The 12,031-nt window shown below is 43.7% G+C and overlaps 1 long non-coding RNA gene across 1 annotated transcript in view; it reads right to left on the bottom strand.

The window, feature by feature from the left end:
• LOC109310577 overlaps nt 1–10,792 on the bottom strand; it is a 15,606-nt gene extending 4,814 nt beyond the window's left edge. Inside the window, exons 1-2 of the long non-coding RNA XR_002101259.1 lie at nt 9,815–10,792; nt 6,521–6,654 (exon numbers count right to left, since the gene is read on the bottom strand). This is a non-coding gene — a long non-coding RNA (uncharacterized LOC109310577). The remainder of the gene's footprint in view (nt 1–6,520; nt 6,655–9,814) is intronic.
• Between the last annotated feature and the right edge of the window lie 1,239 nt (nt 10,793–12,031).

The following is a 12,031-nucleotide window of genomic DNA, read 5'->3' as shown; positions in this document are numbered from 1 at the left end:
TATACAAATTTATTAACATTTACAGGGAACCCTAAATGAAAGCTGTTAATATAAAACTGATACAGCTATTTACATACAATATAGGACTAATAACTTCGATTCTCTACAAAGATGGATGACCACAACTGAGATTCAGGTAAGTTACAAGTAAACACAGGTAAGTAATGGGGAGGGGTCCTAGCAGGACCTCAATGTAGATTTTACATTCTAATGTTAGTTTTCTTACTGATACAGGAGCACACAATGCACAGGATAATATATCACAAAACATAAAATACAATATCACAAAATATAAGGCACAGTGTCACAAATTATAAGGCACAGAAGCGTAGAAGTAACCTTAAATCACTAAAAAGGTCCCTAAGGCCCTGCCACATTCCTAGGGCTTGGATTACGCTCTAGTGACCCATAAGGGAAGATCTTATTGCCTCTTAGGTCTCATACCAAGCCCCCTAGGCAGGCCACAAACTCAGAGGGACCCTCCCTGGACCTCCTCTCCAGAAACCCCTTTTTAGCCAAGAAGGACTTCACCTCCCCTGTGGGAGCCCTATTCCCCAGCAGCTCACGAATCCGATGCCCAGGTGGGGGTCCTTGTCCTCTCAGATGACTGAATCCCTGTTTGGATAAGCCTCTGACTCTCCCTGGGCCACTCCCTGTTCAGAGCCTTGAGCACCATCGCATGCTTTTGGGGGCTTTGGCTTTTGCTCAGGGTTGAAGGTCCAGACCACTTTGCATGGCTCCAGGGCTCGGTCCACTCCCAGACCCTCCATATAGCATCTGCTGCACTGGGTTCCCCGCCACGTGCCAGAAGACAGAACCTCGAGCTGCTGCGGCTGGCTCCCAGATTCTCGCTGGCTCTGTGCACCCAGAGCCATGGCTGCATGCCAGGGGTTGCAGACCCGAGCCTCTTGCTCCCAGGGTCTGGCTCCGTGCTGTGTGCACCGAGTGGCTGGAGACCCAAACTGTCTCACGCAGCTCCTAGGGTCTCGCCCCGTGCGTCGCACTGTGTATCAGCTGGGGCTGAAGCCATCCGCTGCTCCTGTACAGTGAGAGGCGTTCGTAGGGGCTCTTCTGCCAGCAGCATCTGCCGGCTAGGCAGCTGCTCCTCAGCTCTTCTTAACCCCAACATGTCTGTTGCGTGCTGGGCGCACAGCTCCTTTTATTCTTTTGGAGGCTCTTCCCCCCAAAGTTTTGCCAGACCTGCAGAGTGCAGACTTAAACCAGGTCTGGGGCTCTCTGCCTCACCCCAGATAGGGGCAGGACAAGCCCCTCTCTGCCATTACCTGATTGGTGGATGGGCTCCACCAATCATACTGGAGATTCTCCAAGCCTGGATGTCCAGGCTGTATCAGTAAGCTTGCCACACACACGTGCGCGCACACACACACACACATACACGCACACGCGCGCGCGTGCACACACACACATACATTTTTTCGACCAAGTTCAACCGAAAGCTCAGATTCTCTGTAAGTCTAACGGCCTGGGTATGCAGCACTGTTTGAAGGAATGATCCTAGGATATCTGCTAATTGATTTAGGTCACAGCTGTCATGTGCAGGGGCTGAACAAAAGCCAATCTACCATGGATACTCCACTGTAGTCTTTAAAATAAGCTTTGAAGAGATATATTGTTTTAATGAAACTTAAGTAGCCCTTCTACTAACCCTGTTCACTGAGGCAAGTTTCCCCTTTGGAAGATAAGTGGACAGGAAGCTGGTGAAGTCTACAGCTAAAACAGTATAATTATATACTGCTTCAGTATATAATTCAGTATATTACCAACTAATATATTTCAGTTGGTATTAAGATTAAATCAATCTCTTGTAGGCACCTGAGTCCAAAATGGCTGTCTTCAGAATCTCCACTCAGCTGTACCCGAACTCTGGAGACAACTACATTCTCGCAAGGGATTCAGTTTTTAATAATAAAATTTACCAAGTGCCTAAAGCTTTGCTGGTTGACATGCCCAGAAGCACTTCAGTCTCGACAGTGCTGAGCAGGTCAGCACCTAAGCTCAGTTGTAATACATGAAGTAGGCCTTCCTCTCCTTTGTCATATTTTATATTAATGTTTAATACATTTATAATTAACATCTTATGTTAAACAGCTTTTATTCATTGAAAATCACTGGATAATTGACTTCTTTGTAAAAAATATTTTCATAGTCATGGAAAACAGAGATTTGGGAAATCACGCCCAAGTGAGTGCCCTGACCACCAGGCTGGAGTCATATGACTCCTATAACAGGGAGCCAGAGGCTCTTGTTAAAGACTTTAAGCAATGAGTGGCAGACCGAATTTGCTGTTTGGGGCTGGCAGCTAGGCAAAGGCCAACTGCTAGAAAGAACGCAGGCCAGAGATAGCAAGGGTAGGAGCTACCACTTGAGGAGGGACTATTTTGGAGCTAGTTGCTCTGCAGTAAGCAGCCAAGGGGCCAACTTCCAAGTAGCACAGAACTAAAAAACTGCAAGCAGCTGAGGTGAGCTGAGTTGCAGCGGAAGAAGGCAGGCTGGTCATCAAGCCAAAGTGGAAATCCCTGCCCATGACTGGAGAGCTACCTGACAGGGAAGGTTGGGGCTTTAGGTACATAAACCCAGTGCCTGGGGTTAAGCAGGAAATCTGGCCCTGCATGCTGCAGGGAGAGGGGTTCCTGAGGGAGATGCCTGCAGCAGACAGACTGGCAGGCAGGCACCTCACTGAGCTGCCAGGGGCATGGCCCAGTGTGAAATTTTAGTTGAAGCAGTTTGGCTTGTGTTTATCTTCTGATTAGGTTTGATACTGGAGGACCAGGTTGCAGCCACAGGACAGGGGTGGAAGCCATGGAGGGGTGACAGGTGTGGCACCCTGGAACAGGCTGCCTAGCCTTGAGTTAGGGACCCAGAAATGAATGGAGTAACATCTATGAGGCATGGGCATAGCTGCAGAAGAGGACAGAGGCCACCAATAGCCCATAAGATGACAACAGGACAGGAGGGCCAAAATGTAGTGTCAAGAGGCAAGGCAGAGCCTGACTGGGCTTGCTCTGGGACCCCAGGGGCAGCCTCCTAAAACTTTATAAGTTACATCAAGGTGTGGCAGATGAGGTAAAAAGGGAGGGTACCTGGAGTGGGGGCAGGAGTTGAGTGGCCACTAGGGACTGCCTCTAGAGCCTGATCTTGTCAAAGCTCCCTCTTTCTCTCTCTTTGATCCAGCATATCTTTAATTATCTCATGGAATATATACCAGCTTCATCATGAGTCCTCCCCTCACCCCCCCATACAAATTTATAGCATGATGAGGAAAGCATAGTCATAAGAGTTGGAAAGCTGTGTTTAAATCCCTTCACATGGGAGGGAGAGTGGTTCTGAGTCTCCACAACCTAGGTGAGTCCTGTAATGACTGAGCTATTGGAGAAAATGTCAGGTCCTCCTCCTTCCTTTTTAAGAAGAACTGACCCTTGATTTCTTTAGAACAAGAGTTCATCATAATCTTGAGTGAAAGCGGGGTTTCTCTGAAGCCCATAGAAAGGCACCTAAGCCCCAGAATGGGGCAGAGATTAAGACTGCCAGGGAAGTATGGGGGTGTGGTCCAGGGTTTGAAATATGGGGGGATTGGGGGGGGGATTAAGCCCCCCCATAAGAGATTAGAGCCCCCAGCTTGCCCCATGCCTTTCTAACTAGCTCAGGCAGTGGCCATGGCTCCTTCCAGCTGCCACCACTGCACACCCCTTCAAGAGCCAGTGTAAAATTTGAACCCTGGTGTGGTCCATGGTAGAAGCTGGCACACGATGGCAAAAGAGTGCCAATCCCTGCTCCAACTCAATGGGGTACCTGGACTTAGATGAATTTTAAACCTAGAGGTAGCTTCCCACTCAGTGTGTTGCAGTTCCCATTCAGAGGTATCTAACTCCCGCTCCACTGCAGTGCACAGAGTGTCTGACATAGGCCTTTTGGTCCCACTGTTGTGGACTGGTGCCTAAAACATAGGTGCAGCAATGCTGTGTTGGAGACCCTAAGTCCTTTTTTGGATCTAGCTTACTGTGACAAGATAGGATGATATCCAATTTCACCTGCTATTAACTAAGTATATAATTTCATAAGCTTTATGACCAGAAGGTGCCATTGAATTATCCAGTCTTATCTCCTGTATATCATAAGCCATTTCATTTTACCCAGATACCCCTAAATTGAGCCACAAAACTTGAGTAGGCTAAAGCATTTCAACCCTCAGAAAGTTAAATAGTATGTGTGCCATACACAGAGCCTAAGGTCAAACCAAACCCAGAGGTTACTGAAATGGGAAGTGATTGATTATGTGAAATGCACCCTGATGGTCCTGGCAAGAAACCTACACTCCCTGTGGCAGAAGAAAGCTAAAACTCCCCAGTATCCAAACCAATCTGGAAAGAAAGATTCCTGCCTGCCCCCCAAATCTGGCTTTGGGTTTGACCCTGAGCATTTGAAATCCAGCCAAACAAAGGCAGGAAGAGGACTATTCATACCACCTTGGCTCAGAGCACTTATCTGCCTTTCTTAGTGTCTCGTTCCTAGCTGTGGCTAATATTTCAGAGAAAAGGTAAAATAGAGTACATCTGGGCATGAGGGGGAAAAAATCCTGAATATAACAATGTAATACTTAAAATGCAACATTCTGCATTATTGGATAATTTGATAGATGATGAACATGTGGGATCCTGTGAGGTAAAAGGATTTCAAGCATTATTGCTTGGTTCAAATATGCAGTTAGGGATACAGAACGATAAGATCATCTAATTGCATTTGTGCACTGATCGCAAACAGAATTTCTACACCCAAATACAGCACAGAAATTTGGCTAGATACGTTGTAGGGCCTTCTTACAAACTGAAGTATTAGGTCTCCTTGGCCACATCAACATGTGCTATTAAGGTGACACACTAAACACTGGTGCAGTTGGTGCCAATGTTTATTGCTCCCGGGCACAGCATTTACACATGCGCCTGGGATCTCAGGACACTGAGCCAGGGCAGAGCAGCTTTGGCTGGCAGGGGGCCCAGGGGGTCAGCCTCCCATCCTGGAGCTGCTTTGCCCTGGCTCAACCTGCTGCAAGGAGCTGGCTGGTGCATGCAGGTGCTACAGTGCAGGGCTAGCCAGCAGGCAGTCCCCACACCATAGCACCCTTGTGCCCCCACCAGCCCCATCATTGTCTACATGTGTGCTGTGGCAGGGTAAATGACTCCACCATAGGATAACACTTGTGTCTGACAATACTATCCTACAGAAGTTTGCTCCAGCCAAATAGCACCATGTGTAGACTGTGATGCTTTACTGCAGAGCTAATTATTCAACTCCACAGTAAAGGACACATGTAGATGCCCCCAGTTATTCTTGCAGTGAACATACTAGATGGACTAACTGTCTTGTCCTTTATGGCAACTCCCATGGTCTTAAAAAGTAGCTTAAATTTACACAGACCATTGAAAACTGAAGGATGCACAAGCATTTTAAAAACAGTGTGAACAGCAGCATTCATACTGCAGCAGAGTAAAGCAGAAAGCCCGCAGGCCAGAGTAGGGTAACTCATTGTACAAATGTGGTACATATTCAGATTATTGAGACTCCAATATTTTCTTTTTAAGCATTTTAAATGTCAAGCCCTTGTCTGATGATAATCTCTGCATGTGAACTAGTAAACAGGTGGACTGCTGTTTTCTCACATCTGCAAAAACCAGTCTGAAACAATGCCTCACTCTTCCCTTACTCACCATTCCAATAGTTGATCAGCCCATGTCAAAATTACCTATTTCCTCGCTACGAATTTTAGCAACTGAGAACAAAGTGTGATGGGTTGATTCCCCCATGGCGGGTACCAGAAGTTAGTCACGGCAAGGGAACAGAAGGAAGAAAAATAAAGAGAAAGAAAGGCGTAGAAACAGAGAAGAGATGCTGAAGGAAGAAAAGCAAAGGGCAGAAAATGTGTGATATTTTCCCACTGAGTGATACCAAATGCAACACTCAGGCACTTAAAAACAAATAATGCTAATGACTAAAAGCTTATTTACTACATAAAAGCCATATGCCTCTAGCCTTGATCTTTTTTTTTTTTTGTAAACTTCTCATTAATATCGGTGGGAGAAGGTTGCAGATTGAGGAAAGTGCACAATCTTAAACTGAACCATAGACCATAATTATTATTAGAATTTGGTACTGTTCACAGGGGGAATTCGGTTCTCCCAATAAGCGGGCTAAAAAAAAGTACCATTTGAGGTAGAACCAATAACGTTAAAAATAACACTTCAACAAGCAGTATTTAGCCGAGGAAATAAGTATACGATATGTGGTCAGAATTGTCTGGGAACTTTTAAGCATATAAAACAAGTACCTAAACTGAGATATAGTTAAGACATTAGGAGTAACTTCTCTCCTCTAGCAAAAAGTGCGATGAAATCTTTAATGGTCAAGTCCCCTGCTTTATATATAACCTGAAAGACAGCACCTCCACCAAGGCAGTGCCAGATAACACCCTGATGGGGCATTTGTCTCAGAGAAGAGTGATACCTACCTTTTCATTAACAATACTTCTTGTCTTGCACTGGAAGGGTTTATGTATTGACCATTCTGGATACAGTTTAGTTTGTGACATCGGATAAGATCTTGGCCCAAAACGGTATGGCTGCAGACCATAAAGTAAGATGTCTGAAAACAGAGAGCAAAGGATATAAATTCTGGGAATCCACCTGACCAGTCTAGCATAGCAGAGTGTGTGTTTCCTGAATCACACTGAACAAGTATGTAAAATATCTGTTTCTCAATGTATCCAGCAGATGTGGTGCCAGAAATAATTTTGCCCTGATTTATTTTTGTAGCTTTCACTAGTTCCCTACACTAAACCTCCAACCTTAAACTAATTGTGGGACCATTTATTTTTATGTCTACAAACAGTAGAATTACCCAAATGTTAAAAGCCTACATTCATGTTCATATGTCCATAAAAGCACTGTCAGTAAGTCTGTTACATTTCAGATTTTAGTTTTCAAACAATGGCACTTTGGACAAATTCTCAAGCACAGTGTACTTACATGTGTGCCTCAACTTTTTTAACCATTTAGCCAGTACACTTTATATCAATTAGACACCATAAAATATAAAAATAAATTAAGCAGACATCTGGAAACTCTTTGTAACTGACTTCTGCTTATGAAAATGGCTGAACATAATTTTATCGTATGCATTCATTCAGTCATAGGCAGCAGTCAAAAGAATCAAATAACACGGTGTCACAAGATCCAAGTCTAGATTTCTCCTTGTGTGTTAAATTCCATACTTTATCTGTCAGTGCATACCAGTCATGGCTCTAAGTCTATAAAGTGGCATCAGAGTCTGCAGCAGGAGTAGTGGACGCAGCAGAAACTGGATGAAATATTTTAATGTTCACCTTTTAGAATGTCATTGTTCTATATTCCTAGTATCAAATTCCTTAGGTAGTTAATAGTAATAAGTCTAGCAATGCTACATAAGCTAACTTGAAGCAGTTCAACTGGAGCCATTGTAAAGGGAAGTTTGACCCTGTTTTGTCATCAGTAGAATGCCTGGATATGGTAACTATTAGGGGTGTGCAAAGCAGGCCCTATTCAATTTGGATTCGGATTCAGACCAAATCAGGGACAGTAATTTGATCTGTTGATCTGGATCACTGTGCCTGATTCAATTTGGCCGGATCCAAATCTGACAATTCAGACACAGTCATGGCTTTAAAAGTTTTTGCTACATACCTTGAGTTAGCAGCTCATGATCACTGTAATGCTGGGGTGGATGAAGTGTCCCACAGCAGCGTGGGGGGCTCTCCAGTATCCTTGGCAGTGATCCTGGAAGTGGACTGGAAGTACTTCTGGTCCACTTCTGGGTCTGCTGCGGAGCATGCTGGGGGGTCCCTCCATGCCTCTCCTGCCTGGCGATTGACCACAGCAGGAGTCCAGGTACCCCTCCAGACCCAGGAGGCACTAGTCACTGAGCCAGGGGGGCCCCCAGCACGTTCCCCAGTGGACCGGGAAGTGCTTCTGGTCCACTTCTGGGTCTGCTGCCAAGCGTGCTGGGGAGCTCCCCATGCTTCTGTGCTATGCTACATCTGCCCTAGCACTGCAGCACTCAGAGCCCCTGCTACCTAGAGGTATGTAGAAAAAAATGTTTAAAGCTGTATCTACATCTGAATTGCCAAATCTTTCTGAATCTCTCCAAATTGACTCAGAGGGTTCTGAATCGATTCGGAGAGATTAAAGGGTAGGTTGATTCAATTTGGATTTGAAGATTCGGCCACCAAATCGGTACAGGTACTGTAGGAAGAAAAGCTTACAGTTGTGTACAGTCACTTTTCTACATTATATTTATCAGGTTTAGCCCACAGCGGTACATTTGAAATGATAATGGAGACATCATCAATAGATATGTGCAGAAAAAGAATTAGGAAGGTCTTAATTGATAACAAACACAGCAGAAATTAATCTGAAAAGAAAAGTATGTTTTTTAAAGAAGCCTGTACTTCACCATTTCCACTGATATGCCATTATCATTTGAAAATGAGGGAGATGAGGGAATTGCTGCTAATATGCAATAATGCATGACTCAGTCCATCACTAATTAATTAAAATCTTTATCCTCTTGCAAAATATGACTTAATGTCTAGGCAAAATAGACCTTCAGTAGTTAGAATAAAGCAGATGCATCTACACGTGCAATTAGCACATAGCAATAAACTCCAATGCAATTTGTGCCAGAGTTTATTGCTCCTGGATGCAGCCTTTACACAAGTGCTTGAGACCACACCACTTTGAGCCAGGGCATTGCCGCCCCAGCTGTGAGGGAATCTGGGGGGTCATCCTGCTAGCCTGGAACTGCTCTGCCCTGGCTCAACATGCTGAAGAGGGCCTGGCTGGGGCACAAGGGTGCTATGGTACAGGGCTAGTCAGCAGGCAGCCGCTGCACTGTCGCACCTTTGTGCCCCAGCCAGCCCCAGTCACCATCTACATGTGCATTTTGGCACATTAAATAACTCCACCATAGTATAGTACTTGTCTCAGACAGTACTATCCTACAGAAGAATTAATTAATTTATTGCACCCTAATAGGGGCACATGTGTAGATGGTGATGCTGTACTGTAGAGCTAATTAGTCAACTCTGCAGTAAAGTATATGTATAGAGACACACAGTAGATAGAAGACTTCAAACTATGCTTGATATTGCCTATCAATATTCTGAATCTTCTGTTAAAAGCTAAAGTAAAAAAAAATATCAAACCTCATGAGCCACCATTACTACACTGACACATTACAGATTTTACTGGGAAAACTGCTGCCTGGGCCAGCATCTTGAGAAAGATTGCTCTGGCTGAACAGAAAACTTATTCTCCATTCTTCTCTATAATTGTCCAAATATAAATCAGCCTCCCCTGATGAACTCCCCCTTGAAAGAGGGTAGATCATTTAGCTAAGATTCACAATAGTTTGTATTTCAAATTGCCTTTCATTTGAGGATCTCAGAGCACTTCACACACATCGCTATTTAAGTATCGCTATATCCAGTACAGATGCTAAGTAAATTGATCAAGACTTAGGAAATTCATCAAGACCATACCAGATCTGTATGGCAAGCTGAAAACAGAACCAACGTCTTCTAAATTCCAATCTTGTGTTTTAAGCAGAAGACCATTTTTCTATTTGTATTAGCATATTACTTACCTCTAGTTACTTTGTCAGATTACAGAGGACATACTGCTTAGAGAGGATTTTAGCTAAGGGAAATAGAATGGGTGTCTTACATTGTCATTTACTATGCAGTTAGGCTGGTAAACCAATCAGATACCTGGCCTGAGTGAAAATTCCTATTTTGCTTCCAGGGTAACTTATGATTTGGAGCGTCAGCATGCTGTTCCTGTTTTCCATTATTCTATTGCTGTGCAAGTGCTGGGCTGCCTCATTGTAAGGTTTACCCTGAGGGGGAGAAAACATTCCATTTTCATAAAATAAACTTCAATTCATTATTTCCTTCTTTCATTAGTCACTTTTGTCAGTTTATATTTCGGTGCTTTATAATTAAATTGTATGGAGCCCTGAGGATCTGTGTGTAATAGAGTGGGTCTCATATGAGGTTTATCTGGGATAGAACCATTCTCATCCGCTTCACATTTTTTAAGCCCAAAGAGGAGCTGTTCCTAAAGACATACTATTATGCATTGTAAATACAGGTGGCCTCAAAAAGCCATGCACAGCAGAGCTATGCTAATTTGCATTGACAAATGGGTGTAGATTAGTGAGGTTAGCAGACCAGCAAGTGATGGAGTGGAACCAGTGCTGAAGATGAGAAATTTTCCACAGGACATGGCAGGAAAACAAGATGATCGCTTGTCCTGCCCTGGCACCCAATAAAGCCCTAATCAATTTACAAATGGCTGCTCCTGCTCCTGCTCCTGCTCCTGCTCCTGCTCCTGCTCTAAGAATTGGACATGGACAAAGGGTTTCATTATTTCCAGGAGTTTTGGTGGAAGCAATGGGAGGAACAACCTGGTGGCCTCTCAGAGGGCTGGATGGCCTTGAGAAAAGCTGCTGCCAAATGCACCACCACTCCCCTGCTCCCCATCTGCAGTAGTATTCTGGAAAGCTGATCCCTCCTCCTTTCTCCCCTAGCATTGAACCCTACAATGGAAAAAGTCAAAGATAACCCCAACTTCTTGTTGCTATGGGAAAGATGGGCACCTCCAGCTTGAAGTGCAGGAAGTGCAAGGAAAATAACAGCTCTGAGGACCGCTGCAAATGAGCTGGGGATCAGGATGTTCTTAGTGCCGGGCTACAGAAAAACTGCAATAGGAGAAGTGAGACTCCACACCCCACCCCGCTCTCTTCACCCCTCAGTGCAGCAACAGCAGCTGCTATTTTTAAGATTATTATATTTTTAAGTAGACTATATCTGGGATTTTCAGTGACTAGGGGGAGTGGGGCTAAGAGAAAATATAGTCTTGTCTTTAACTTGCAATGGGCCCATTCACATTGTTGCTCTGCATTCCAGTTATCTGCAAACCAGCAAATTCATCTTAATTTTTCATTGTAGTTTTGCAAGCTTCCAAGTGCTGATAACATATACAGAAGGATTCTTTTTAACATAACAGCAAATTTTCATTGAAAAGGTAAGTGAGATGTACAGGATTTTCTACTTTAGGAGCATGTCTACATATGCCCCTGACTGTGCAGTTGTTACTGCACAGTTATTTAGTACTTGCTAAAAGAAGTACTTAATGAGTGAGCAGTAACAGCTGTTACTGTGCAGTCCCAGCAGTGCACGGATCATTTCCAACCCTACTGCACAGTAGCTTGTTACTACTGCACAGTAGCATCGGCATCATGGTTCCCGCTGATGCTATGTCGCCATAGTGAGGAGCTATGTTAACGAGCTCATCGCTATGGTGATGTAGAGTCTCATGTAGACATACTCTAGGACTACCAATTACCCCAAGCCAATGTAGACCATTATGTTTTTAATTTTTTTCAGTATAATACTAATTCTAGGGATGTTTTTATTGTTTCATTGTTTATTAAAACTTTTTGCATACCAACAGATTCTATATTATTCATCAATAATATGGGCCAAATTATCACCAATGGTGAAATACAGCCTCCAAAACCACGCTTTTTTTTTTTTGATGTCTGCAAAACCATCACAAGAAAGATCTTGACTCTGAAAGTATTTAAGAAGATCCATTCACATAAGTAAAGTCAGGTAGGTATGCATACCCATCTACAGAACTGGAGTCCTCTGTTTTAATGAAGTCAGAAAAAATATTTCTGACTATAAATTTATTTCCACACAATTATTTTTGTTGATCTCAAAAGTAGTATTATTGGGCAATGGGGAATGATGTACTGTAGCACAGATCCAAATATCTGAACTTCTTCAAAGAAATAATCTAAGGGCACTTGTACATGTGAGTGTATGTGTGTGTGTGGGGGGAGGGGTTAGTTCCCCTAAATTGAAATGGTGGGTCACAATTAAAAACCCACAAATTAAAAAACCACCATTTCAATTTAG

Source organism: Crocodylus porosus, unplaced genomic scaffold, assembly GCF_001723895.1.
Source record: "Crocodylus porosus isolate Cpor-Errol unplaced genomic scaffold, CroPor_comp1, whole genome shotgun sequence".
In the NCBI taxonomy this organism is placed as follows: domain Eukaryota; kingdom Metazoa; phylum Chordata; order Crocodylia; family Crocodylidae; genus Crocodylus; species Crocodylus porosus.
Note: the sequence above shows the minus strand (reverse complement) of the source record. Positions and strands in the feature narration are given on the sequence as shown.